Raw genomic sequence first — 25,723 nt, 5'->3', positions numbered from 1 at the left:
AGCTACACAGGACCTGTTCGCATGATCCTTACCACCACCAAACTCAACATGGCCTTTCCAGTCCTCCCCTTCGCCCCTCTGGACGTTTCATTTTCCCTTTGCTTCAGTTTCCGATCTACTAAGCTCATCCCTCTGTGACTCAGAGGAAGTCAGTCAACCTGGCTATGTCAGGTGAAATAATTACACATAAGCCCCGTATGACTCATTTTGGAGAAACAGATGGACAACGGCTGTTAACAAAGACCCTCCTCCTTTAATAGCCCAAATCTAAGGAGCCCCGGTGGCCCAGAGGGTTACTCATGTTGGGCTGTGAACCACAAGGTCAGAGTTGAAACCTACCAGCTGCTCCCTAGGGGAACGGATGAGATTTCCTGCTTCTCTAAAGACCCCCGGCCTTGGGAACTCAAAGGGGCACTTCTACCCTATCCTGTGGGTCGCGATGGGTCAGAACTGACTCACTGGACACGAGTGAGCATAAGAAAGCTATACTCTGAAAAGTTTTTAAAGGATGTAAGTATTTAAGCCACGGCTCCATATGAGCGGGGAAATCTGAGACTGGTAGCAACCAGCAAGACCCCCATGCCAGATGGCTGGAACTAGCTAGGGAAGAAGTTTGCGTCTGGCTCGCTTAGCTTTTTAAAGCTCTGAACTTTCCTGTCACTGCCGTTGACCCACGGTGACCCCAGGTGTTACAGAGTAGAACAGCTCCCCAGGGTTTCCTGGGCCAGGTGGCCAGGTCCGTTCCACAGCAAAGCACCTAGGTGGGGTCACACCACCAACCTCTCGATTTGCAGCCAATCACTGCCTCCTTGGGGCACCCAGCTCCCTAACTTTTACTGTAGGAAAGTACTTTTTCTTTCGTTAGTAATACTAAAATAAAAAAGATGATGATGATAAATGGCTAGAATAGAAAAAAGATGGCAGTGATTAATAGGTTGCAACGGCTCAAATTTTATATGCTGAGTTTAATTACTTGCAGGCATTGATCTATACAGTTTCTCTTTTATACACATCTCTCTATTCACACTGCTCTAACTAGCACCATCAAAGACTTTGCTAAAAAAAAAAAAAAAGTCTCAATTCCCTGCCTCCGCTCCCTTGACCCTTCAGCAGCATTGGACGTGGCTGACTGAATGACTTACTTGAAATGCCATCTTGACTTGTCTTCCAAGACATGATCTGGCTTTCCTCTTGAATCTTTTATCTTTGGCCATTAACCCTAGTCTCCTTTGCTAGTTGCTACTCATCCCTGAGCTGAATCAAGAAAGGTGTGCGGCAGGGCTGTATCCTCTCACCACATGTACTCACTCAGTATGCCGAGCACATCAGAGAAGCTGGACTACATGGAGCAGAATGGAGCATCAGGGTTGGAGGAAGGCATACCTGTGATGTGAAATGCACACTGCATGAGCTTCCTTGTGAAGTGAGGAGGGCTCAATGCGCTTGCGGGTGAAGATCGAGGGCTGCACTCTTAAATATGGATTGCAATCCTAATCCTCACAACTGGACCAATAGGCATATCATCGTGAAAAAGGAGAACAGATGGTGTTGTCAAGGATTTCATCTTGCTTGCATCCACAATCCATGCTCAGAGAAGCAGCAGCAGTCAAAAGGTCAAAGGAAGCACTGTATTGAGTAAACAGACCTCTTTAGAGTGTTGAAATGCAAGGATATTACTGTGTGGGCTAAAGAGCACCTGACCCAAATCATGATATTTCCAAATGCCTCATAGGCATGTGAAAGTTGGATATTGATTTTAAAAGACAGAAGCAGCATTGGTGCATGACTGCTGGTACTAAAAATCTCAGTGTCACAGAGACAATGCCTACTCTGTGCCCCTCTAGGGCAGGGCAGACTGTCCCCGTGAGTTTCCAGGAGTATAACTGCTTACGGGAGTAGTATGCCCCATCTTTCTCTCCAGGAGTAGCTGGGCTTTAAATTGCTAACCCTGCAGGCAACTCAGGACTCCTTCTTAAATTATGGTGCTGGCAAAGAATACTGAAAGCACCAAGAACTGCCCAAAGAACAAACAAATCTGTCTTGGAAGAAGTACAGCCAGAATGCTGCTTAGACGCAAGGATGGTGCAACCCCGTCCCACGTGCCTTGGGCACGTTATGAGGCGAAACTAGTCTCTGGGAAAGACCATCATGCTTGGTGAAGCAGAGGGGCATCACCAATGAGGAAGGTCCTCAATGAGGACTGCCACAGCGGCTGCAACAATGGGCTCACACATAGGACAATTGTGAGGACGGCACACGGGGACCGGGCAGTGTTTTATTCTCTTTTTCACAGGGTTGCTATAAGTTGTAACTGACCTGATGGCACCTAAAAACAATACTCCATATTCCATGCAGCATGGAATTTTAAGCACTGACACGTGACCCATTAACAGCATAAAGCTAAAATCAAAGGATTTTCCTTATTAGGGGCAAGAAACTTAGAGTCTTCAAATCATTGTGTTTGAGCTACCTGAAATTTGGGAAAGCATTTGTGAAACCATCGGCTGGTGTTCTGGCAGACAATTTACAGAAGACCTGAAGGAGAGGTAAGGAGACCGAAGCTGAATTGTCTGCGTCAGGCACGGGAAGAGCAGAGCGGTGAGGCTCGCCCCATCAACAGTGCATGGCATCTGTGATTCTTCAAAGGACCAGGCTCCACAGCCACCAGATGTCAGTCCACACACCTTTCTGTGTTTGGGGCCTCACCTGTTGACCCACTGAGCATCACGATCTCCTGTGATAACTCTATGGCAATGGTTCTCAACCTTCCTAATTCTGTGACCCGTTAATACAGTTCCTCATGCTCTGGTGTCCCCCAAACCGTAAAGTTAGTTTCATTGCTATTTCATAACTGTACTTTTGCTACTGTGTAGGAGGTTGGCTGGTCATGGTGTTAATTGTTGGTTGACTAATTAGTCCCCTGTGCCTCTGTTTACCTTGCAGCTAAAAGCACTGCGAGATAACTCAGTTGTTTATGACCCCTTTAAGATTCTCTGGAACCCTGCACATCATTGTGCTTCTCCTAGAATATAGTGCTGTTATTAGTCAAGTGTTTAGACAGTGTCACTAGTTAAGCAATGTTTACATAGATAAGAAGTTCAGAATGTTTTTTTTAAAATAAGTGCTTTAATGTTTACTTTGTAACCATTCCCTTGTAAGAAGAGTATAAAAACCAAGCTTTGAATATACTTCAGTCCATCGGACTGCTGTCCTCCCAATCCCATGCTTTGTACATGTCTCTTTTCCTTCCATCCGCACACCTCATTTCAGATGCAGCTTGATGCGGGAGAGCTGGTCGAATCCCCCGCGCTACTGTTCTGAATCAGGCAAATCCTGTGAAAGGGTTATTCAACGCCCCCAAAGGGGTCACACCCCACAGGTTGAGAACTCTATGGACTGAATCAAACAGGACTGATTTAAAGAACCTTTCCATAGAATCTTCACCAGCTCCAGACTCTCAGGGACCCAGAGTAGCACAAGGTGGGTCCCGGCTCCACATCAGACAGCAGTTGGGAAAGAACTCCAACATGCTCAGGTTTGCCAGAATACTAGTGTTAGGAAACAGACACTACGGCCAATCAGGGCACCCACAGTCCAGGAGATGATGTGGCCATGCTCTGTTAGTGTCAGTCAGACTGATTTAGTGAGCAGAGCAGGGCAGGGGACTCAGTAGTTCAGTGGCAGGCTGGCCTGCCAGCAGCATATGCTGAAGTCCTTTTAAGCTCATCATCCCTAAAGACCAGGACTCCCTATCTTAACATGTCAGCACAGAGCACCAGATAGTCATTCCCAATGTACTCCCCACCCAATAGCTCCACCACCTCCTCTCCAGTCGATCTGGCCAAACGCTTGGAATCATCTTTGATTCTCTGACCCTCATAAAGCACTTCACTCTGAAGGCTAACGTTGTCGAGTCTCCATTCCGTACACACCCAGAGCCTGATCACCTCTCACCACGTCCACCTCCACTACCAGACTGGCCCAAGACCCATTTGTTCGCACTCAATCAACAGAATAACCTCCTCACTAGTTCTCCCAGCTGTTGTATTACTGTCAAGTACCCACCCAGAAGCCACGGTCCTGTTAAAAATTAGACCATGTCACTCTTCCACTCGGGTGCTCCAGTGACTGCTCATCTGACTTAGGTCAGAGTTAAAGGACTTGAAAGACAAGGTGGTCTGACCTTAACCCCATGCCCAGCCTTTGCTTCTGCTCCTCCTCCCACCATTCTCCTCCTCACTCACTGTGCCCAACAGCCTAGCCATTCCTTGGATTCCCTGGGCACATCCATCCTAGGTCCCCACTGTATGTGTCATGCCCATCAGCTTGTTCAAGTCCTGCCAGACAGCACCTTTCCCAGCAAGGCCTTCTCTGCCTACCAAGAACTATGCCATCCTCCTCCCTACCTCAGTAGTGCCGGCCACCCTCCTTGCCTTCTCTCCCACAGGAGGCTGCCCAAACTGAGCTGCAGGACACCTGTTTTTGAAACTAAAGTCTGGCTGGAGCAGAGTCGCACAGCTTCATGGGCATGCTGTCTCTGAGTTTCCTCACACTGTCACAGTAGAGTAGAGGAGCTGAGTCAGAGACACGTGGCTCACAGAGCCTAAAGCATTCATCACCCAGTTCTTTGCAGAAAACACTTCCTGGCTCCTGCTGTTCCATAGTGTCTGTTTGCCGTCCAGAACATGTAAGCCTCATGAGATCAGTAGCGTATGCCTCTCGGGTTCACTATTGCATTGCTAGAGCCAACAAGCCGATGCCACCTCTTAGTGACCCTGTACGTTTCCGAGGGGGTTTCTGAAGCTGTAACTTTTTGGAGGAAAAGAAAGCCTCATTTTTCCCACAGGCAGCAACTTGTGGTGTTGAACTGCTGGCCTTGCAATTAACAGCTCTACTTGTAGCCCACTATACCACAGGGCTCCTAGACAAGGCCTGGCACATGGTTATTGCTCAATAATATACAAGGCCTGGCAAATGGTTATTGCTCAATAAATATGTGTTGATTGAATGGAAGAATGGAAGAATAAATAGCAAACTGGTATGGTTGGACTGGAAGATCTAGGGCATATTAGTGACATTTCTACTTTTTAACAACTTTTGTTGTGAAATACACAGATTTTTTTAAAACCCTCCCGAAACATCAGAGTACAGTGTGAGGAATAATTCTAAACACTCATAGAACCACCACCCTGTCAAGAAAGAGAATAACTTCAGTCAAAATATTGCGTTTCTATAAAATCCAAAATTAGCGAAAAGCAAAGAATTAGACCTAGAGCCAAGATGCGATTCCCCCATAGCAAAGCTCTGTTTTCCCCTTGTGCCCGGGGCACACCCCAGGCCACGTTCTCACCTCTCCCCATGCATCAGCACACTGCCAGACAAAGCAAGAACAGGAAAAATTCTAGAGCCTCGCAAGAAAGCCAGCCTGTGGAGACAAGTGCCATTGAAATTACATTGCCTTACAATCAGAGCCTTGGGCATTTTAATAACCATCCCCTCCGACTGGAGGTCCTCAGAATCAAATTCCACTCTAAAGTGAACAGCAGACTACTGAGGTGCCATGGATGGATGTAGGACTCTGACTCCGCTTTTCTTAAGCATCACGGGTCCCTCTGAGCAAAAAATTAAGACAGTCACCCTCAACTCCTCTTTGTATGTATCTCTCTCCCATAGATTAACAAGATGCTGCTGCTGGTGCCCTGAGAATTCTGAAAAAACAATCTATTTAGACACAATTTGGACTTAACTGCGGTGTCATTTCCTATCCATGTCTGCCCTCCTCTGAATGAGGGGGACACTTGCCTTGAAACAGAGGCTCTCTTACTTAGAATGCACCTGCTCCGGCTGATTAAGCTCCAGGTGAAGTCATCATCCTCCACTTCGGAGATCACGGCCATCCTAACAAAATGAGCTATCACTCCCTGGGAGGCCGCAGAAAGCCGAGGGCTTGTACAAACAGACCCACCCCCAGAGAGAGGGGCGGCAGCGCGGGGATGTAAGCAGCAAATATTGGGAAATATTGTCGTATAAGATCATAGACCCAGTCTTTGTGTTGCCCGTTCGCTTTCGGAAACTAGTGAACGTGGTGTCAAAACAGGCGCAAATTAAACCCACTGGCAGCCACGGTCTGCCTCTGAGTTCGGTTTCTTTGGCATCGGAGCTGCATAAGGAACAGTTAAAAAAAAATCATAGACATGTTAAGTCACTGTTTACAGATATTGAGAGTCCCGTCCAGTTTTATGGAAATCCATAAACGATTGCTCACAGAGACAAATTCTTCTTAACATGCAGAAATGCTTCATCTTGGTTTGTTTTACTGTGGCTGTATACTGTTCGGCGGTGATCTTGTTTGATTTTCAAAGGCCATCAGGGTTTAGTGCCAAGAAAGTAAGTAATAAGGATGACTGGCACAGATTAATTTCACACGATGGCAACCTCTTTGTTTATAATAAAAAAGTTAAGTATTACATACCTATCGTCAAAAGTCTGTAAAACATACAGGCATAACCCTATACTTCCATAGGGTCTGAAGGCAGAGAGGAAAGACTTAAGCAGTATGGCATTGTTGCACAGTCCCCCATTCACGAACACACGCCTGACAAAACTGTGAGCGCTTTATTTAAAAAGCCCTAGAGGAAATCACAAGCCCCTCCCCTTGTACTATCCTCAGATTCCATCTGACATAGTTAAGTTTAATGAACAGGATTTGCTCAGTAGAGCATCTTGGTAAGGGTCCCCCTGTGTTGTATTAGATAACCAAATCAATGATGGCAACAATGTACAAATGTGCTTGACACAATGGATGGATGGATGGATGGATGGATGGATGGATGGATGGATGGATGGATGGATGGATGGATGGGTTGGATGGATTGTGGTAAGAGCTGTATGAGCCCCCAATAAAATGACAAAACAAAAGATAACCAAACCAAAACCAAGCTCACTGCCATCAAGTTGATTCCAACTCACAGCAACCCTATAGGACAGAACAGAACTGCCCTGTGAGTGTCTACGGCTGAACCCTTTACAACAATGGAAAGTCTCTGTCTTTCTCCTGTGGAGCAGCTGGTGGTTTCAAACTGCTGACCTTGTGGGTAGCAGCCCGATATATAAGCACTAAGCCACCAAGGCTCTTTCTATTGGATAACAGGTATGCTTTAAAAGATGTATTGTCCCTCTCCTCACTCTACGAAAGGAAAACACCAAGGAAGTAAATCCTTCACTTTGTTTCCTACTTTAAGAGCTTTATTTAAAATATCACATATATATATGAATGTCAGACAATGTTGTGTGGGACCATAGGTTACCGATGTCTAGCTTTTTTGTTTGTTGGATTTTTGAGAATGTCAGGCCTTTCTTCCTAGTCTGTCTCATCGTGGAAGCTGTGCTGAAAGCTATCCACCATCAATGACGCTGATGCTATGTGAGATGTTGGTGGTACAGCTGCCAGTCTCATGACAGCCCACGAGCCACCACCACACAACAAACTGCCAGATAATTACACCGAAGGTCGCCATGAGTCACAGCTGACTCAACAGCAAGGAACTGGTGAGAATTTACAAATCTGCTATTTCTAAGCGAAGGTGATGAGGCTAAAACTATTTCATTGAAAACATGCTATATGCAATTATTAAACCCACTAATTACTTTTATTTCTTTCTGGAAGTAATCAAAGTGTTGTTGTGGTAATAAAATAGATAGATAATGCTGAAAAGGCATCTGGTAAAATATATACAAGGTTAATGAAAATTGAAACACTCCCCGTGATGGAGTCTTCTAAGTGCACACGGGCGGAAATCTCTTAGTCACATTGGACCAGTGGGGAGAGAAATTAGCTTATTTCATTTCCCTCCGCAAACCTACTTTTGCTTATACATGAGCCTCAATATAGACTCCCATGCACGCATTTGTACCCATGTATATGAGGAGAATGATATCTCTATTAGGAGAAAAGGGTATAAGCAGCTCAACAAAATTCTACAGGATCCTGCAGGCACTGATATTACAACATGAATTTTTATGAGTTTGCAGAGAGAAAAAATATTCCTAACGTAAGGTTGATAATACCTGACAGCTCCGAGTAAGCGAAATGCACATACCTTGGGGCTCCGGCTTCCCGGGTCCTGGGTGGCAGGCGGCACGGCTATAATTCAGCCCCCAGTGAGACCCACTGCACTTAGGGCATCATGGCTCGGGAACAGGGCCCCACGAGGTTCCCAAAGTACACCCAGCCCCTAGAGTGAATCCTGTAAAAATCGCTCTCGCGTGTGGCCATTCTTTGACTGGAGGACCAATTCAGTGGCAAATAGTGTCAAAATGTATTTTAAAAACCCACTGCCACTGAGTCATTTCTAGCTCTTAGTGACCCTACAGGGCAGAAAGGAGAGCTGCTGTCATTTCTAAGGAAGCCGACTGCCACATCTTTCTCCCACGGAGCAGCTAACTAAGGTGGGTTCAATCTGCCAATGTTCTAGCAGCTGAGACCTTCAGCACTGCACCCCACCCCAAGACTCCTGAAATCCAACGCACTGCTCTCAAGTTAATCCCCAACTCATACGGACCCTGCGGGATGGAGCAGAATCGCCCCCGGGGCTCCTCAGACGGTAACTGTACAGGAGTAGAAAGCCTCATCTCATCTTGTGAAGCTGCTGGTGGTGTCAAACTGCTACTGCCGTTTGGGTGGTTACCGCTGACACTCCTCTTCACCTGTGAAAGCATGCCACTGATTTCCCTTCCATATCACCCTCCCGAGGAGAATCCCCCTACTCTGGGGTCACAGGCCAGCATGCCGAACAGGTGGCATTTGTCAATGGTCCTGTCGTCGGAAAGCATTCTCTTGCTGGCTTAAAGGTCCTAGAAAGGCACCAACTCCCGGGCCCAAGAGCGAGAAAGACAGAGAGAGAGAGAGAGACCTCTCCTTCTGCTTCCCCCCTCCTCACACGGCGATCTGTCCTCGCCATCCGTTCCGCAAAATTAAATGGAGGGAGCAGACAATCCTCCTTGTTTGTGTAAACTGTGTCAAAGCAATTCCGAGACTACTAAAAGGAGACGGCGAGCACCAGGCTCCTAATGGGGATGGCTGTTCCTAACAGCCGCCTTGCTATTTGAGGACACACTCAAAATCGAGCAGGGTAAACATCGCCAGTGGCACCAAGTTACTCTGAGGCCTTTTAAAATCCAGAGTGTGTGCCGCTCCTGGGCATTGAGGGAAAGTGCTCAGCTCTGTATGGGACGGACATGCAGGTCCAAAAGCGAGCTTGTGGTGAGGACGCGTAATTGTGTGGAAGAATGCTTTCAAACACACACACACACACACACACACACACACACACACTCTTCTACAAGTTACCAAAGATTCCCCAACTGGGCAAAAAGCAAAGCCAAACCCTAGGTTGATCCAAACACTCCGGTTGGCGCCCTTTCCCTGAAACCCTCAAGTCAAAAATCAAGGCCAGGAAAATCTGAGTGGAAGCAACTCAGAGACCAGAGATTTAAACCGAAGACGTTACATCATCGTATCCCTGTCGCTAACTAGAAGCCCTGTCACACACACACAAAGGAGCCCGGTGACATGGTGGGTTAGGCATCAGGCTGCTTACCTCAAGTTCAGCAGTCAGAACGTACCGACTGCTCCACAGGGGGAGCGAGGAGGCCAGTAGCTCCTATAAAGATGTACAGCCAAGGAAATCCAAAGGGGTAGCTCTCCTCTGTCCTTTGAGGACCCCATGACGCAGACCTGACTTGATGGCAGTGGGTTTTTCATGGTCATCCACCCCACAGACTTCCAGAAGGATGACATGGGATAAGGCATACAACACCCTGATCAGAGCTCCCGTCCACAGAAGGCCCTGAGTAAATGGCACTGGGCAGAAAGCATCCCTTTCTCTGTGAGCCAAAGGGGGTAAGGCCAAGGCATCTACAACCCTGGCCACTCACAGAGTCATACGCACTCAGAGATTCAGAATTTCTCAAACTCTGATGTGCACACACGGGCAATGGCCCAGAAGTGGCTCGGATGTAGTCAAGGTTGAGTAGCACCCATTCCCCAGTGCAACGCCAGCTGCCAGACATGCAGGCGCCATCGTCTGGCTGATTGTCTTTCTGGCTGTCCTTTACTATTTTGTCTTTGGCGTTCTGTGTCGTGAACGACAATTGGCCTTTCTGTATCTGGACCTCCTGGCTTGCTCTGTCAACGTAGCACTCAGTGAGAGCAGTAGCATTCCACACTCCCGAAAGAACCATGTTATCTACTGTGTTTCCAAATGCATCCCAAAACTCAGTGTCAGAAAACAACCATTTTATTACACACCACAGTTGTCTGTGTCAGGAATTTAGCAACCTTGCTCACTGAAAGTGAGGGAGAATGACGCAATTGCTGATGGAGATCAACGCAAAGACAAAAAATCCTCACAACTGGACCAATAAGTAAAATCGTGAAGAACACGTTGACGTCAAGGATTTCGTCTTACTTGGGTCCACATTCAATGCTCATGGAAGCAGCAGTCGAGAGATTTAAAAAGGTCATTGCCGTGGGTAAGCCTGCTGCACAAGACCCCTCCTAGAGTGTTGAAAAGCACGGAGGTATATTGAGAATCGCGGTGTACCCGACCCAACCACGGGATTTTCCATTGCCTCATATGCATGTGAAAATTGAAACCTGAGTAAGGAAGACGCACACAGAGAACTGATGTGTTTGAATGACGGTGCTGATGAAGGATCTTCAAAGCACCATCGACCGCTGAAAGAACAGCCAATGGAAGGACGGCAAGACTTTGTCTCTCCTACTTTGGACATGTTATCAGAAGACCAGTCCCTGGAGAAAGGCACCATGCTTGGTAGAAACAGAAGGGCAGTGAAATGGAAGACAGCCCTGACACGACAGATTGGCCCCGCAGCTGCACAGGACCGGGTGGTGTTTCCTTCGGCTGTCACAGGGTCGCTGTGAATCAGTACTGCCTTGATGACACCTCACAACCACAGCAGTTCTTCTCCTGGACAATTTTTTTTAAGTGCCGGTCACAATAAACTAATGAATCTAATAATGAGCAACATTAATAATAATAATAATTCTTTTTCCCTGCCTTTGTTGCTTGAAACGTGGTCCCTTCGGCCCTTCATGATCACGCATATTGGTGTGCTGCTTCCATGTGGGCTTTGTTGTTTCTGAGCTAGATGGCTACTTGTTTACTTTCAAGCCTTTAAGTCCCCAGACGCTTTATCTTTCAATAGCCAGGCACCATCAGCCTTCTTCACCACACTTACTTATGCACACATTCGTCTTCAGCATTTATGTGGGGAAGGTGATCAATCACACAATGATGGTTTTTGTTCTTTGGTGTCTGCTACCTGATCCCTGCAACACCTCATGTTCACTTAGGCTGTGTGCTTCTTCTCGGTGGGCTTTGTTTCTTCCGAGCTAAATGGTCGCTTGTTTGCCTTCAAGCCTTTAAGACCCCAGACGCTGTATCTTTTTGATAGCCGGGCACCATCAGCTTTCTTCACCATGTTTGCTTTTGCACACGTCTGTCTTCAGCGATCATGTCAGGAAGGTGGGTATCATGGAATGACCGTTTAGCTGAGCAAGGTGCTATTGTATTGAGGGAGTGTGCACGAGGAAGCCCTATGTCCACCTGCTACCCTACTACTGAACCTACAAATATATGCACATAGGTCTATTTCCCCCATAATCATAAATGTATTTACATATGTACATGTCTGTATTTAGGCTTCTATGTTTGCCCTTTGCTTCCTACTCCTTTCCTCTATTTCCTTACACTTTCCTCCTGTCCCACTACCATGTTCAGCCTTCATTCTGGTTTCAGTAATTCCTCTCAGTTACCTTGCCCTTGGTCACTCCCTACCAGTCCTCCCATCCCCTCCTTCCTCTGGTTTTGAACCACTAGTTGTTCCCTTGTCCCGGGTTGGCCAAAACCTCTTCCCTTCCCCTACCTCCCACACTCTCATGTCCCTCCGGGACCTTTGGTCCCGTTATTTTCTTCTCACATTGTTTGTCCAGCCTATCTTATCTAGGTGGACCTGCAGAGATAATAATATGTGCGTAAAATTATGGATGGCTTTTACAGCACCAAAGTGGCACATAAGAACATGGTGTCGACAGCAGCTACACTGACATGCTAACAAACAAAAAAGCCACTGACATACAAAATTTAAAAGAAGAGAAAAAAAGAAAAAACAAAACAAAAAGACAGCAAAAGAAAACAACCCTGTTAGTAATTCAAGGTCTGTTTGTTGACCTTTAGGAGTGTTTTCCAGACGAGTCTGATGGGGTGCCACGTCGTGGCCCCAGAGCCCATCCTTACACTCCCTCGGGACCTCTTTGCTCTGCTTCCCCCGCCGCTCCATTGCACACCCCCAGTGTTTTGCCTCAGTGTGGGGGGTCAGCTCAGTCACATATCCCCCACTGTGTCTCAGGTGCTGTCCCATGTAGGGCCATGGATCAGTGCAAGATGTCGCATCTCACTGTAGGGGCGGCTATATGGTCCTCTCTGTACATTGGGCCCTCCGAGTTGGGCTATCACCCTCTGAGCTTGGTGGGCCCAGGTGTGCTCCACTCCATTCTTCCTCCTTCCTTTGCTTCAGCTTCCTTCTGGGTGTGGTGTGGTAGGTCAGTTCCTTTCCCACACCGGGTGATCTATTTTCATTTTCTGTGGTACTCCCTTCGATGGTGGGGGTTGAGCTAATTCTAGTTGGGGCCGGTGTTGTGTCCAGTTTTTTTGTGTGTGTATTCCTCTGCGCTTTATGTTGCCCTCCTGGTTTGGCATGTCATGATGGGGTCCGTATTATGAATGAGGGGAGTGCGTGATGGGGACCCAATGCCCATCTGTAGACAACTAGACATCCCTTGCAGAGGGGGAGTGGGGAGGAGATAAGTCACTCAAGGTTCAGTGTAGCAATAATGAAACTCACAATCTTCCTCTAGTTCTTAAACGCTTCCTCCCCACCAACTATCATGATCCTAATTCTACCTTGCAAACCTGGTTAGACCAGAGGATGCATAGCGGTACAGTTGGGATCTAGAAACACAGGGAATCTAGGACATATGAACCCCTCAGGACCAACGGTGAGCGTAGCAATACCAGGAGGGAAGGAGGGTAGAAAGGGGGAACCGATCTCGGGGATCTCCATATAACCTCCTCTCTGGGGGATGGGCAACAGGAAAGTGGGTGAAGGGAGTCGCTGGGCAGTGTAAGATAAGGTAAAATAATAATTTATAAATTATTAAGAATTCATGAGGGAGGGGGAGCGGGGAAGGGGGGGAGGAATAAAAATGAGGAACTGATTCCAGGAACCTAAGCAGAAAGCGAATTTTGAGAATGATGAGGGCAACGAATGTATAAGGGTGCTTTACTCAATTGATGTATGTATGGTTTGAGATGAGTTGCATGAGCCCCAATAAAATGATTTTTAAAATAATAATCATAAAAAATTGTCACTTACTAAGTTTACCGCCCCACCCATGGAAAGCATTGGTTTACAAATCTGACAAACCCTGAGCAAGGGATTTCATCTGTGAGCTTTGGTTGTCTTAACTGTGAAATGGGATAGTCCCCACCTTGCTTACAAGATGGCAACTAGAAGTAAAGAAGGCAATGTGCCCAGAAAAAACAGCACAGCAACCGGCAAACAATAGGCCTTCAATACACAGTAGGTAGTATGGGGCAGTCAGAGAAGCGCTCAACTCCTTCCTGCAAGGCTGGTGAGGGAAGCCTACCGACCACCCCCAAGAAGGGAGATGAGGCTGCCTGAGGCCATACCGATTTATAGCCTGGGAAGCCCGCTAGAGGGTCGCTAGGAGTCAGAATCAACTCGATGGACATGGGGTGCTTTTAAAAATTTTTTCCTGTTTGCTTACTATGTTGAAATGCATTATCAACCTTTCCACGGTAAAATTGCTACAGAGAATTACGGTAAAATTGCCACATAGAATCACTGGCAAATTAGGGTTAGGGTTAGGGTCAGGGTCAGGGTCAGGGTCAGGGTCAGGGTCAGGAAAAAAAATAATTAAAAAAAAAAGAATCACTGGCAATTAACAGTATCAATAACACAAAAAACTTTAATGGCGTACCGCTTCAGGTAGTTTTTGAAGGTAAATCAAGTGTCTCAATTTTACTGCTTTCCTGTACCTTTTAGGGAAGAAATCCAATCAGCAAACTCATCAATAATACATTTCAGGTGCACTTTCACACCAGATGTGAAAGTGCAAATTATCTATTTTCAAGACTCGGTTGCATTAGTTAAAAATAAATAAATAAAGCCAGGAAAGAATGGTTTTAGCAATCACTCCTGTGTCAATGTGTCATACTAATGTGGCTTGCATGTTCCTCTGATGCTGGAATATGGGCCCTGGACAAAATGCTATCCACCCACAAAGAAGACCAGGTACATGACTACTATTCAAACTTAGGCACCAAATCTCTAGTATTAAAGTAAAGAAATGAAAGCTTTTATCCATTTCTGCACTCCAAAATTGATCACACATACAATCAAAGTGCAGTGGTAGGAATGTGAAAAATGGCAACAAAAAAGAAGGCTGGCGGTTGGGAAGTAGGCATAGGTGTCAAGCAGTGCTGAAGATGACATGATAGAATTCTGCAAGACAAACAATGTACTCATTGCAGAGTACACTGTACATATATACAAACAGAGTACATATCTTTTTAACAGCATAAGCAGTGGTTCAACAGTGGACTTTGTTGGATAGGATACACAAGAACCAAATCAGCTACATCTGTGGAAAGATACAATGGAGAATTCCAATAGCATCTGTAAAACCAATCAATTGTCCATTGTCAAGCTCAAGTTGAAACTGAAACTATTAAAAACAACTCCATCAGAGCCAAACTATGGCCTTGAATATAGCCCACCTGAATTGAGAGAGTACCTCAAAACAGATTTGGCACATTGAACACTAATGATCAAAGAACAGACAGGTTGTATGCTGACAGCAAGGGTATCATACATAAAGGAAGCAGAAGGTCATTACACAGACAAGAAAGAAAAAACCAAAATGAATATGAGACGAGGCTCTGAAACTTACTCTTGAATGTAGGCTACCTAAAGCAAAAAGGAAAATTATGAATAACTGAAAAAAATTTCAAAAGGTGGGTTGAGAAGAAACAGTAAAACAGAATGGAATGGGAAGTCTTGGGGTTAGAAAACGAAAAGGGAAGAACACACTCAGGATAGACAAAAGAAAAATCCAAGCCTCAAATCAAAAGAGTTACAGATTTTATGGGGAAATATTAAGTAGTACAGGAAGCATCATAAGAAGGTAGAGGGAAAATACACACACACAAAAAGATGAAAAACTGGTTGACATTCGATTATTTCAACAGGTAGCTGATGATCAAGAACTGGTGGTACTGAAGGCAGAATTCAAGCTGCAGTGAAGGTATAAGCCAAAACCAGGCTTTGGGAATCAAAGGAATGCTGCTTGAGACGTTTCAAAATGTAGATGTAAAACTGGAAGCCTGTGCCAAAAAATCTTGAAGACAGTTACCTAGCCAACTGGTTGGAAGAAATTCCTATATGAGCCCACGGCAAAGAAAGATGATCCAACAGAAGGCAGAAGTTATCAATCACCAATATCATATGCAATAAAATTATGATGATGATAATTAAAAACAATTTCCATAGTACATCAACAGAGGACGGTCGGAAACTCAAATTGGATTCAGAAGAGCATGTTGAAAAAGGGGTACCACTGCTGATGGCAGATGGATCTTGACTGAAAGCAGAGAACATCAGAAAGATGTGGTTTACCTGTATTTTACTGATATACAGAGCTAGTCAACTGTGATCATAAAAAATTATGAATAATATTGCAAAGATTGAACATTTCACTTAGAAGCAGTCATTCAAAGAGAACCAAGTGATACCGGGTGGTTTCAATGAGCAAATGTGCATCAAGGTTATATCTTTTCCCCACCGCTATTCAATCTATACGCTGACCAAATAAATAAAAACATGACATCAGGATTGAGAGAAGACGGATCAATGAACTGCAATATGAAGAAGACACAATCTTACTTGCTGAAAGCAAGGAGGACTTAAAACACTTACTGAGGAAGCTCAGACTATAGCCTGTGGATTGCTCTTTTGCATAAATAAACAAAAATGCTCACAACTTGTGAGGCTGGGTTCTCAAGAGTAGCAAATCTAGTGATGTTTCTCTCTCTCATGAGTTTCTATAGATAGAAATTTACATAAAATGGCTCCCATAATTATAGAATGAGTAAATCCGGTCCAGTTCAAGTTAATGGGTCAGATGTATAGCTGAAAGCTTCAAAGCTTCTCCTAACTCACACAGCTGTGGAGGGCTGACCAACCAGAAAGCCAGAAGATTACAGGTTGGTGAATGCAGAGGTGGTTGAATCTAAGGTCAGCGAATGAGGCTGATGGGTGCACAGTTCAATGATTCCAAGGTCGGCAGATCAAATGACAGGTCATCAGATGGTTTCCAGAGTCATCAGGCAATATGGCAGGCCATTGGCACAAATCCAAAGAACTGGAGGTAGATAAGCCACGTGCAAGATTCAGACCCAGCAAAAAGCAAGGTAGCTTCTCTACCTTGTCTGCTCAAACAGGGACTAGGTCCCACCTTCGAGCAAACTTCTTTTTGGTTATATCAGGGCTGTGATTGGCCAATTGATTGGCAGCTCACAGCAGATCCCACCACGGAGTTGATTACAGTGTGATAGGAACGTCATGGAGAATCAGAAGGCTTTCATTATCAACCCCCTGGCAATCCTGGCTCAGTCAAGTTGACACAAAACCTAACCCTCGCCCAACTGTGTGCATCATCAACAAAGACCGAAGTTGTCACTGATTTCGTTTTTCTTGGATCCATCACCAATGGCCACAGAAGCAGCAGCTCTGAACTTAAAGGACGTACTGCATTAAGCACCCCTGCTGCAAAGACCCCTTCAAAGGGTTAAAAAGCAAATATATCACCGTGAGAACTGAGGTGCTCCTGACCCAACCCCAAGCACTGTCACTGAGCACTTATGACGTCAAAGCTGGACCGTGAGGATGGAAGTTCTCCCCGGAACGGCTCTGTTTGAATTACGGTGTCAGGAAGAATATTCAACACGTCAAGCCCTGCCAGGAGAACAAACCCAACTGCCGTGCACGTCCACTCAGAAGGCTCTCAGTGTGAGCATGGGTAAGACTTCGGCTCACCTACCGTGGACGGGCTGTCAGGAGAACCCACGCTCAGGAGAAGGGCAGCCCGCTTAGTAAGCAAAGGGGGCAGAGAAAAACAGGAAAGCCCTCACGAAAAGGGATTTGCAGTGCGGCTGCGCTAACGGCCTCAGTCAAACCAGCGAGGACTGTGCGGCTGGAGCCGGGCGAGCAGCGGAGGCTGCTGCTGCGCACAGGGGGGCCACGAGTGCGACCCGACCCAGCAGCACCCAACATCAACACCATGCTGTCGTGTGTTATTACACGGAGAATTGAGCGTTTCCATTCAGCAAGCAACCAACTGTGGAGACAAGCCGTCAGCAATACTGTCAGGGAAATTAATTAGTAAAAGGGGGGGAAAAAGTGGGGGAAGGAGAGCAGTCCTTCCCAAGTTTGCACAAAAAAATCATCATCTTCTTATCCAGAATGAGCTTTTGCGAACATTTATAAATGGTTGCTTGTTCAGCGGCAGAGTACGGGGCACCCACACCTGGTCCTGAGCTGGCCACTCCCAGAGGCCTCTGCAGCAGTTCGGCCTTGGAAACAAGCCCTGGTTACCACCCACAGCGTCATCGGGACCGTCATTCCAGGGGGCCATTCTCATCGTCCTCTCCTGGACCAGCACCCTCAGCGGGCCCTCGGGCAGGGTGAGGGGCTAAGAAGCAGGAGCCAAGAGAGATCTGATCAAGAAGCCCAAGCACCTAGAGCTGCCTATCAGGTGGCAACTGGTCAGCCGGCAGAGCCAGACCTCTAACCTCCGGGGTAGACCGTGCCCCACAGGTGGTGGCTGGGTTCTCAGAAGTCGATAGCCAGATCTTTCTTCTGTAGTGTCTCTGGGGGGATTTGAACTACCAACCTTCCCATCAGCAGCCAAGCATCTGTGTGCTACCCAGGAACTCCCCCAGACTTCTCCAGGACTCCAATCCAGACTCACTGCCCTTGAGAAGATTCTGACTCACAACCCTGCAGTCTGGTGTGGCTATTTAACTTTTATGGGAGTGGAAAGCCTCGTCTTTCTTTCATGGAGCAGCGAGTGGTTTTAACCTGCCAACTTTGTGGTTACCAACTCAATGTGTAACCCAGTGTGCCACCAGGGCTCCACCAGACCCCAAGAAATGTATGATTACATAGAACTCCAACATATGTCTCTTAATATGAAAAAGTATTCATCGTCACCTTTTCTTTAAATCCAGCACTGGTGCGCTCGGCCTGCCAGGGGCACAGAGAATGAACGTGAAAGATTCATGGCCAGCAGCAGCCCCTGATCCCCCTGGAAAAGGGAAGGGACTCTCTCCTGCAGTTCTTGTATCAGTCTTTCAGGGGCGAGCATTCATCTCAAGGCTTCCACATCCCTTAAGCCACAGAATCAAGTTTCCTCTCTGCATTTATTTATTCAGCAAAGATTTATTGCACCCTGGGCGGCGGCTGCTGTGCACACAAAGATGGAAAAGACAAGGTCTCTGCCCTTGTGTGGCTTGCAATCTGGCGAGAGAGGGTATCACAACCAGACCAGGTAAGCGCAGGGCTGCACTTCTAGGAAACAATCCACGCAGGTAGTCCGTAACAAGGGGGTGGGCGAAAGGGGAGGGGGGAGGCCACACACGGAAAGGATGGAAAAAGCCTCTCCTTTCTTTCAGCCAAGATGAACTGAGCTTATGATGCCCCAGGCCCATTTGTCTGGATCCTGGTACTTCCTTTTTCATTTTCAGTAAAATTACACTACCGGCAGGGCCACAGCTTTAAGTATGAGGTTATGGAACCTTCTCTAGGCCTTCTGGGAACCTGAGTTCATCAAAAGAGCCCTCGTGGCATAGTGGGTTAAGAGTTGGGTGACTAAACACAAGTTCACAAGTTCAAAACCACTAGCCATTCCACCAGAGAAGGATACGATAATTGAGCATTTCAATTCAGCCCTAAAGAGTTTCTGGCCCCCTAAAGAGTCACAGCCTCGGAAAACCCACAGGGGCAGTGCTCTCCTGTCCCACCGGGTCACAGTGAGTCGCAACTGGGTCCACGACAGTGAGTTTGGTTTCGGTTTACGTTTTGATCCTGAATACGGCAGGTTTACACCCCTCCACTCACAATCACGGCTGCGGATAATGCCAACGGCTGTCATGAGGGCACCTCCACCTCCTGGGGGCCCTGTGCACAATGGAACGAAGCCCTGCCCGATCCCTCACCACTCGGTGCAGATTAGACCACTGTGCTCTACAGGGCTTTCCTTGGCTGACAGTCCAGAATTAGACGGCCAGGCCTTTCTTCTGCATCTGTCTTCTCTAGAAGCTCCACCGAACTCTGTTTAGCAACACAAAAGCCTCCCCCAACCGTTATGCTCACAGCCGCACAGGCTTGGACTCAAACACAGGTCTCCTGCTTACAAAACAAAGAACCCACAGCCAATGAGTTAAGTCTGACTTAGAATGCCCCTCTAGGACAGGGTAGAACCGCCCCTGTGGGTTTTCAAGACAGTAACTCTTTGTGGGAGTAGAAAGCTTTGTATTTCTCACTTGGAGTGGCTAGGTTTTGAACTGTTGACCTTGTAGTTAGCAGTCCAATGCATAACCACTACCACACCAGGGCTCCTGGAGGAGGAGAATTTCTACCGCTGGGCCCCCACGGCTCCCACTCTTCTCACAGGAATTCTAACACCCAGGGGCTCATGGTGGGGAAATCATTCCTGGGACGCCCTGCAAAAAGGAAGGGCCGTCCACCAATTATGCTCACTAATGAATCCATAGATTCAACTAATATGGCCTCCTAGGTCCATCCCTTCCGTGCTTCTGTCCCACCATGGGCACCGGAATCTTTGCCAAAGCAGAAAACCCAGGCCCAGCAAGGAGCACGCTCCCACTCCCTGGCCTCCTGCGGCCACAGAAAGGTTCTCCATGTCCCAGCCCTCATACCTCAGGACCCACCAGCCTTGATCTCTCGGTCACTATGGGGCTCTGCTCTCAAAGGAAAATGGCCCCCAACCACAGTACACCCAACGCTCGCTCGCTCTTCCAGGCTTTTTACAAAGAGATAAAAAGAACCTCCACTTCATGTCGCTTCAGGTTTCTGCCCGGCACGCATCCCCAAGGCAAGGAATCACAAAGGTCCTAGTTCCTGCCTAAAATATCAGAGAAATAAAAAGCAAGACACTAGCAAATACATTTTAAATGTTTTCCTTTTTAAAAAATTCTGCTACATGTGCCATGCAAAATAAAACGCCAGAACTCATCCAAACCAAACTCACTGCCATCAAGCTGATTCCAATTCACAGCCACCCTCTAGGACAAGGCAGAACGACACTTGTGGGTTTCCAAGACTAAATCTCTGCAGGAGGACAAAGCCCTCGCTTTCTCCCACAGAGCAGCTGCCGATATCAGAAAGAGCACCTGTTTCTTATGGAAAGAATGCCCTTTTCTTCTTGTTGTTGTTAAATGCTAATTGATGCCAACTTATAACAATGATATGTACAAGGAACAAAATACTGCCCGGTCCTGCGCCTTGAACCTAATGCTGCTGTGTCCACCCCAAGCCACTAGGTCAATCCACATGGTTGCGGGTCTTCCTCTCTTTGGCTGACCCTCTTCTAAGAACAAGATACTTCTCCAGGGACTGATTACAGGATCAGCGTGCGTGAGACCAACCATCGCCATTCTCGCGCCTAAGGAGCATTCTGGCTGTACTTCATTCACCATAGATTTATCCCTTCTTCCGCAAGTACACAGTACATTACTTGTTTTTTCTTTTTTGCCCAAAACCTTAAGTCAAATGCATCAGCCCTTCTTTGGTGGGTTTTTTTTTTTTAATTTTATCTGGATTTTAAATTTCTTTTTATTTACATCTCCGTTATCAGATTTTTGTACAGCATTCCCAAATCTATGAAGTGCGTGAAAAGACCAGGACTTAAGTCAGGCACATCCTAGTCTCCAAAGTGCTACCCTTGCTCTTAACACTTAAGGTCTTTTGTGGCCGATCCACTCAATACAATACATGGTTTGGGTTCATGACTACTTCTTCTATGATCCCTGGTTGGAGAGCCGAGTAAAAGGAAGTCCTTGACAACTTCAATATATCTCCATTCATCATCAAATTGCTTATTGGCCTACTTCTGAAGATTTTTATCTGTCTCTTTAGTTGTAAATAAACCTATCTCCAGAAGAAGGGCAATTGCCACCTCCGAATATGAGGGGAGTCCTACGACCTTTCTCTCTGCATAGACCACAAGGTCCCTCCTCTCAGCGAACCACTGTCCTCGTATCCACTTCACGATGGAAGCTGGGGGAGGACCATGTCTTTGGGGCTCCATAGACATACGCAAAGGGCAGGAGGGAACTTACTGCTCAAAGAGTGGAAAGGTAGGGTGCCCTGAATGTCTTCTGTTCTGCAGCAGTGAAAACCTCCAGCAAGAGTTTGTTCCAAGCTTCATCTAAAATTAGACTCAATGCCTTCATTAAGAGTCAAGGACTTCTAGAGATCTGAAATATCATTTCAGTAAAGGCCAAATAATTATTTGGTTTCACGTGCCTGAAGACCAATGTCTAGGGAAGGACACTGTGAGTGACCAAGGAGAGGGTCGGCCCAGGTCAGGTAAACTCTCCGTGAGATGGACACACCCAGTAGCCACACAATGGACTCCAAATATCACGAAGATGGCCCCCAACCAGATGACGGTTCCTTCGGCTATACAAGGTTGGAGCCAAGTCAATGACAACTACCAATTTCAGAAAGTCCAAAGTCCACACTGCAGTTATAATAAAAATAGCTAGGCAGAAAAACTATGAAGTCATGAAACTGTCCGACTGGTTGCTTAGTTATTGTCCCTGAGAAAATGGTAAAAGATGAGACGCGTTTCCCTGATGGCCTCGTCTTGGGGTTTTCTGTGACTTCAAGAAGCAGTCATCACATCAAACAGGCTCCCAACCCAGTAAACCATAATGACCAACCAACACACTGCTACAAGTCTATCCTGACTCACGGGATCCCTGGATGACAGAGTTGCACTGCCTCCAGCCCATGGCTGGCATCCTCTGACTCTGGAATGGGGAATGTCCCCCTACCCCCTCTTAAAGGGGACAGAGAAAGTCTAAGAGATTTTTAGAGATTAGATTTATCCTCAATAGGCAAACTTCTCTTCCCCCATTGAAAACACTAAAAGTAGCCAGGCGGCTGTAAGTTTGGGAACTTACAAAATGCAAGTCCTGAATCATAAAACCACTAAGAACAGCAAGCAAGGGTGCATGGCCTAGAGATCTCAGGTGGTCTCAGAAAGCCCCAAGGGTTAGCAGGTGCTGTGGCTACAGGTGCAGCATCTCCTCGGGGGTACAGGGGGCTCCATTGTGATGGGCTGGAATTCCTGCCACAGAACCAGGGCATAAGAGTTTCACCCAAATTTTTTTCAAGTATAATTTGAGGAGGGGGTAAAGGAGACCTCAAGGGTGTGTGCTGCTCTCACTGGGCCCAAAACACTCATTGCCCCCAATCTGGAAATCTTTCAGTACCGAGCAGCCAGAAGATGGCATGAAAGCAAGGGAAGATATTACTAAAACATGGCTCACCTGGTCACCTTTTTTCTTTCAACTTTTGGTGATTTGCGTGAAACCTTACACAGCAAATTGGTTATCACTTGGTAAATTCCTACCCAACATATTTGCTCTCTGAGCTGGGATCTCATCTCTAGGGCCAAAAAAAAAAAAAAAAAAAAAAAAAAGCTCCTTAAGATAATGACTCAAAAAAGAGTAGCAGGTGTTAACACTGCTTAATCACCTCCAGGACATATACATCTTAAAGAGAGAGAGACTCTTGATAAGAGAGTTATGAAGCCATAAGTAAACTAGTATTAAGGAAAGTACTATATCCGCAGTAACAGTTGGTGCCGACAATCTTAAAGTACAGAGTGAACTATAAACATAAGAAAAAACTAAGCTGTTGGTTATGGTCCCTTCTCAATATTATAATGTTTAAATCTCACCAGATAGCAAAAACCAAAAGCCACTGCTATCAAGGTGATGCCGACTCAGAGCAACCCTGTGGGCCAGGGTAGACCTGCCCGTGAGTTTCTGAGACTGTGATTCTTTAAGGGAGTAGAAAGCCCTGTCTTTCTTCTGCACAGCAGCTGGTGGTTTCAAACTGCCCACCTTGAAGTTAGCAGCCCAGCTCATGTTCACTTTGCCCCCCACAGGTTCCCATGATATAAAATATGACCTGGTATATCCCCCTCTTCTTTCCATTCTTAAATCTTCCAAGCACAACAGAAACTCTGCTCTCAGGCAAATCCAATCAGGTTGGCTGTTCTTTCCTGGGCTCCTTTCCCATAAACGCGTTCTCCCTGAACCACGGGTTCCACTTGTTCCTGGTGCCCGGTGCTCAGTCAGGTCAAGGCACTCTGTGTACACTGGGCCTCCGAACCCAACTCTGTTGCTTTGGGCATTGACCAGACCTGTGTTCTAGTTGTGTTCTTTTCAACCTCACCCTGTTCTTCTTACTTGCTAACTCGTAAGGTGTTTACACGCAGCAAAGTTCAATAAATAACTCGACTTCACAAAGAACAGCAGGCACTTTCTCACCAGCTCTGCCCCCACAACAGGAAGGTTTAGCAACAGCTCTGGCGACCAGGAGCCAGTCCCACACCTCGCCTCCAATGCAGATGTCTTCAGGAGCACCCATGATGTGACACACAAGGTGCTAAGATCACACCTTAGTCTTCGGATCCCTACAGTCACGCTCTGGAGTCGCTGGGTGGCACAAACTAAAAGGGTGGAAATTGGAGTCCATCTGGAGGCACCTGGCCCTGGTGCCCTGGTGGCATAAGGGTTATGCATTAGGCTGCTAACTGCAAGGTCAGTATTTCAAAACCCCCAGCTGCCCCAGGCAAAGAAGAGGGGGCTTTTTACTCTCAGCAAGATTTCCAGTCTGAGAAACCCACAGGGGCAGTTCTACTCTGTCCTATAGTGTCACTGTGAGTCAGCATCGATCCCATGGCAGTGAGTTTATAGGGCTCCTGGTGGCAGAGGGGTTATGTGCTAGATAGCTCATGCGATGGTCAGCAGTTCAAAACTGCCACCTGTTCCAAGACTGGGCTTCCTACTAAAGAGTGATAGCCTCAGACACTCACAGGGGCCGTTCTTCCCTATCCTGCAGGGTCTCTATGAGTCTGCATTGACTCAAGGACAGTGAGTTTGTCTGGTTTTTGAGAAGCACCCGGGAAAAAAGATCAGGTCATCAATCTCTTGGTAAAGCCTGGCTAATGCAAACCCCATGGTGCACAGCTCTTTCCTGGCACACAACAGGTTGCCACCCAGTGGCACTAACTTCACTCTGACTCTTGTGTGCGTTATCGGGTTCCCAAGAGCTGGCTGACATCATGGTTGTTCGTTGGGCTGCTAAGTTCAAGGTGAGCAGCTCAAAACCACCCCAGGCAGTCTTCAGGAGAGAGAGTGGGCTTTCTACTGCCATGAAGAGATACCATCTGCCATGCCCCCACCCCCGTCCCCACCAGAGGCAGTTCTCTAGGACCGCTAGGACTGGGAATCAACTCAGGGACCGTGAGCTGAAGTGCTGAAGTAAATCACCAGGCCTTTCTTCCGACGCGACCCCGAACGACCACAAATCGCCAACCTTTTACACAGGACAGCGGATGCTTCCCCATGTGCACCACCCCGGACACCGACGGGATCATCTTACCCTCCAGCCCTGCCTCCTTTTTCTGTCCTCCGGAAGTCTGCACTGCAGATTGAAGTCCAAACAAAGCCGCTTGGTCCAGCTGGCCCTACGCCTGCGTTTTAATAATGGTACACACACTTCCTGCTAGCAGGTTTGGGTTAGAGTGAGGCGCAGACCAGAACTGTACCGGATCCCTAGTTGCCTAGGCTACCTTTGGAAAGCAGCTGCTGCCACCACGCAGCCCACTGATGCTACGTTTTCGAATGTCCCATGACTGAGGGGATGCTGAGCCCGCGGTGCAGAGCATTAAAATTGACTCACCTGTACTCCAGGCTTTGAACCAAAATGGTGAACAACCGTGAAACTGGGCTTTCCCCACCCCAACCAGGAAAAACAAAATCTGCAGCAGTTTGGGTCTATAATCTGCCACTTGTCATCTATGCCAATGAAGAAAGCAGCAGCGATAATTAAATTCCCATTCTTCGATGTCCTTAAGTGTCAAATTAACTCTCTAAACACAGTGGGTAACAGTGTCTTCACAAATGAAGGCGGTGCCCAGCTGATTACAGGTTCTGGGGGAGCACCATGTGAGCACCCCTGTGGTCTCTCAGCGGGGCTCACACCTTCATCAGGAAATCACTTGGTAGACCTGTACCTATCATTTTTAAAATCCGCCTCTCACTTTCCTTTTAATTACCACAGGCGTTCGCTGAAGGGGCATCAGGAGAGGCTGGGGTGAACTCAGCCTCATCGGCAGCACTGGGCTATAAGCTGTCTCTTTAAAAGAGCAAACTGCACGAATCCCACCACTCAGCTTTAACCCTTGCCTGAGCAGAAGGCAGAGAGCTGGGGGGCGGTGCGGGGAAGACCACTG

General features: G+C 46.9%; 1 protein-coding gene and 1 non-coding gene across 5 annotated transcripts in view; one reads left to right on the top strand and one right to left on the bottom strand.

Annotated features, from left to right (window-relative positions):
• MAST4 (microtubule associated serine/threonine kinase family member 4) overlaps nt 1–25,723 on the bottom strand; it is a 740,331-nt gene that overhangs the window by 697,579 nt on the left and 17,029 nt on the right. The window lies entirely within an intron of this gene.
• On the top strand, nt 6,043–6,177 carry LOC142442152 (small nucleolar RNA SNORA13). The gene has a single exon (XR_012783386.1). It is a non-coding gene; the product is annotated as a small nucleolar RNA SNORA13 (small nucleolar RNA).

This window comes from Tenrec ecaudatus, chromosome 2, assembly GCF_050624435.1.
Source record: "Tenrec ecaudatus isolate mTenEca1 chromosome 2, mTenEca1.hap1, whole genome shotgun sequence".
Lineage (NCBI taxonomy): Eukaryota > Metazoa > Chordata > Mammalia > Afrosoricida > Tenrecidae > Tenrec > Tenrec ecaudatus.
Note: the sequence above shows the minus strand (reverse complement) of the source record. Positions and strands in the feature narration are given on the sequence as shown.